The 4262-nt window shown below is 44.9% G+C and overlaps 1 pseudogene; it reads left to right on the top strand.

The window, feature by feature from the left end:
• The window catches only part of LOC102877658, a 79750-nt pseudogene that overhangs the window by 35561 nt on the left and 39927 nt on the right, over positions 1-4262 (top strand).

Here is a 4262-nt window from a genome sequence, read left to right as displayed (position 1 = left end):
AACACTCTTGGCACCAGCAGTCAGGAAATCAAAAAGCGTATTGCGATGGGAAAGTCTGCTGTTAGGGACCTCTCTAAGGTACTCAGGAGCAACAGTGTCTCTATGGAGACTAAGGTGCGCCTGATAACAGGTCATGGTATTTGCAATCGCTTGTTATGCATCAGAGAGTTGGACAGTGACTAGGGAGGATAGGAGGAGAATGGATGTCTTTGAGCTGTGGTGCTGGAGAAGAATATTGAATATATATACCATGGACTGCTAGGAAAACAAACAGGTTTGTCCTAGAGAGGGTGAGACCAGGCTGTTTCTTGGAGGCAAAAGATTCTGAAACGTCATCCGACATTCTTTGGACATGTTGCAAGAAGGAACCAGTCCTTGGAGAGGGTCACCATGCTTGGGAGGGTGGAGGGACAGAGCAAGAGAGGAACGCCCTCAATGAGATGGATTGATTCAGTGACGGGGGTCCTGGGGGTAGGTGTGTCATAGACAATAAGGTTGGCACAAGGTAGAACAGGGTTCAGGGCTGTTGTACATAGGGTCACTCTGAGTTGCAGGCCACTTAATGGCACATAACAACAATAATAGCTTTCAGGTGCTATGAGGGGACCTCATTTAGGAGTTACCCCATTATGGAAGCCTGCCTCTTGGGCAGTGAGGGTTAAAAGAGGCCAGAATCTATAGTGTATGGTGATCTACCCAGCTGTATTTTCCACGCACACTTTTGTCCAGTTAATTGTGTGTAAATTGAAATTCTTGTTCATCCTGGTATACGGCAGAGGCAAAACAGTGGTGAAACAAAGCCTAAATGAAAACTTAACAGTTCTAAACACGGAAGATTGTAAAGAGCAAAGAAATTCATTCTCCTAAAGCATGGTCATTTTATTGCCAATGTGTACTTAAGCACCACACATTTTTGCACTGTTTTTGAAATCTGTTTCAAGTTATCCATGTATTAAAAAGAAAAAAAATAAAACCACCAAACATTTCACTGGGATTTCAGCTATAGGGTCATTTCCTACTTGACGGCAATATTTTTATATGACATCAAGTTGACTATGACCTTAAAGGACCCCATGAACCATGGCTCTAAATCTCACCCAATACCGAGCCGTCCTCCACATTTCTGACCTACTGCCCCTAGTTCTATAGTCACTGTTCTGTGTCCATCTGTTCCTTTGAGGACCTTTTCTTGGGCTGACCATCTGACCTTCAAAGCATGCTGTTGGTCTCCAAGGACTGCCCCCTTTTTAACAAGTTTGGACAGAGTTTTCAACATCCTTGCTTTTAAAAAAAATTCTTTTCCTTTTATTATTTTTTGTGTGTGTACTGTCAAATCAGATCTGACTGGTACAGGAGGAGATTGACCCTCCTTCTCCAGCTGAGCGTCTGGTGGATTTGACCACATTTTTGCTTCTAAAGCATACAATGGTTGTGCTTTCTCCAAGACCTAAAGGTTCTTTTATGATTCTGTATGTTACTCAGAATCCTTCACCGTAAAACAAAGGCATTTTCTGTCACCCTTAGTCATTCTCCAGCTGTCACATAACAAGCAACTAAGAAAACCACGTTTTGGATCAAAGCCACGTTGGTCCAACAACGTTGCTCTTTAGCACTCTGGAGGGATCCTGGACCACAGATTTCCCCAACACAATACCTCTTCTGCATTGATGCCAAGGACATTGGATGTGGTCCCAAGCAGGATGAAATAATGAACAACTTCCATCCTTTGTCCATCATGATACTGCCCTTGGCCCTGTCGTGAGGATTTTTGCTTTATTGATATTGAGATACAGTCCATATGGAGTCCATGATCTTCTGCAGCAAGCATTTCTATGACAACGTCCTAGTTAAGCCCACAGCACAGTTCTCAAAGGCAGCAAATGGCAAGAAAAGACTTGGTCCCTCCTTCCAAAGAGCACCTGGTAGATTCGAACTCAAGCCTTAGGGAATGCACAGAATCTTCCTGCCTCTAGCCCACGAGAACTCCCTTAAGTAAACCTTAGAGGATTCCCAATCCCAAGGGGAAAGAACTCAGTTTAGAAGGAAGATTTAGGTCATTGAAAATGGGAAACGTTTTCTTGAAACACATAGAATCTAAGAAAGAGAGTCAGAGATGTCCCCCTCCCAGTTTGCTTCTCAGGTGGATTTTATTTTTTACATTTCTCCTGTCAAGGAACAGGTTCCCCTTCTGAGTCTGTGTCTTGGAGCCCAGGCCTTCCTCTCCTCAGCTAGCCACCACACCCCTGTCACAGCAGGAATTTCTAGAAAAGGCAGCTTAGCTTATTGCGGCTTTGTTCACAATAGCAAGGAGTTGGAAACAAGTGCCCATCAAATGAATGGATAGAGAAGCTATTTACACAATGGAATACTACGCTGCAATGAAACACAAGGAACTCATGCAATATTATTAAAAATGGGTGACCCTGGAGGACATTATGCTGAGTGAAATATCTGTCACAAACGAACAAATACTGCATGGTGCCACTGTTGTAAAACAGGACTGACATCGGGGTGGGGGGAGACTGAGAAAGATGGGTTCAATAATGTATACTGCATTGAAACATGAGGGAGAGAACTGTTTAAAAGTGATATGTGATTAGGTATTTTTGTCATGACAGGAGTCCAGAGTGAAGGCTGCATAGTGGAGTGGACCTGGGGAGAGGGATTGTAAAACAATGAAAGAATTTTTATTTTACTTTTCCAAGAGGGTAGTGTACTAGGAGGGGAGGGTTGGGGGGGGAGAAAAGTGCAACAATGAATGAATGGAAATCTAAAGTCTCTGTAAATTTTCATTGAAATGAATAAGATTGTAGAAAAAAGATACACGTGATCAAAAAAAGAAAAAGGCAGCACAGAAGAAAGGATTCATTTAGGACTGTACTAAATCAATTACATTCGTCAATGATAATTCACATTATAAACAACAAAATCTAGGAATGATTATAAGAAATATCAATGACATTCAAATCTTCAGTAAAATAATTTTTAAAACCTAAGGGAGCCCCAACGAAATCATAACCGCTATCCAATCAGTTATATGCACACCCATGTTTATTGCGGTTTTATTAACAATAGCAAATAATTGGAAACCACCCAAGAGCCCATCAACAAACGAATGAATAGACAAGTTCTGGTATAGTCACACAATGGAATAATACTATGCTGCATTGAAAAACAACTCTTGAAATATGCAAAATGGGTGATGGTGGAGGATATTATGCTGAGTGAAATATCTCTGTCACAAAAGGACAAACACTGCATAATGCAACTGTTCTAAAACAGATCTGACATCCAGAGTTAGAGGAAATCTAAGAAAAGAGGGTTTAAACAATGTATGTTGCATTGAAGCAGATGAAGGAGAGAACTATTTGGAAGGGATATATGATTAAGTATTATTGTCATGACAAGAGTCCAGAATGACAGCTTCATGGGGGAGTAGACTTTGGAGGGGATTGTATAATAATGAAAATTGGTTGTTTTTTTTTTTTACTTTTCAAACAGAAAAAGCAACTGGAAGGAGGGGTGGGCAAGGGTGACCCTGTGCAAAAAGGAGTGAAAGTAAATCCAAAGTCTCTGTAAACTTTGATTAAAGTTTCAATTAAAAAAAACCCAACACTCAAATGAATAAAACTGCTTATTACTTAAAACCTCAAAACCAGAAAAGTCATTGTTTCCGCCCGGAGGGCTTTTTTGTGAGGCACCAGGAGTGACAGCAAGCGGAAGCGGAAGTCTAGTCCGGCCCCGTAGCCATGGCGCTTAGACGCTAGTTGCCTTTAGGCGACAGTTTTCTTCTCTCCGCCCTGTTTGGTGCGGTCAGCGATCAGGGGAGACCGGACACTTGAGTTTGGCGAGTCCGAGGCGGCCGCTCCCGCGGTCCGATCGTGTCCCGGAGCCGCGGCCGCCGCTTCCCGCCCTGCCCGCCCCCGGCGGCCCCAGCGGCCGACTGTCCGGAGCGGCCCTGCGCCCATCGCTGGACGATCCCGGGCCCGGAGGTGAGTGTGCGCGAAGGACCAGGGTGGAGGTCAGTCCCCGGGGGGTGAGTGTGAGCGGAGGACCAGGGTGGTGGTCAGTCCCCGGGGGTCACGAGGTGAGTGTGCGCGGAGGACCAGGGTGGTGGTTAGTCCCCGGGGGTCGGGAGGTGAGTGTGGACGGAGGACCAGGGTGGTGGTCAGTCCCCGGGGGTCGGGAGGTGAGTGTGCGCGGAGGACCAGGGTGGTGGTCAGTCCCCGGGGGTCGGGAGGTGAGTGTGCGCGGAGGACCAG

The sequence above is a fragment of the Elephantulus edwardii genome, unplaced genomic scaffold, assembly GCF_000299155.1.
Source record: "Elephantulus edwardii isolate Elephantulus edwardi_28Jun2011 unplaced genomic scaffold, EleEdw1.0 scaffold00410, whole genome shotgun sequence".
NCBI lineage: Eukaryota > Metazoa > Chordata > Mammalia > Macroscelidea > Macroscelididae > Elephantulus > Elephantulus edwardii.
This window is presented reverse-complemented; position numbering and strand designations above follow the sequence as displayed.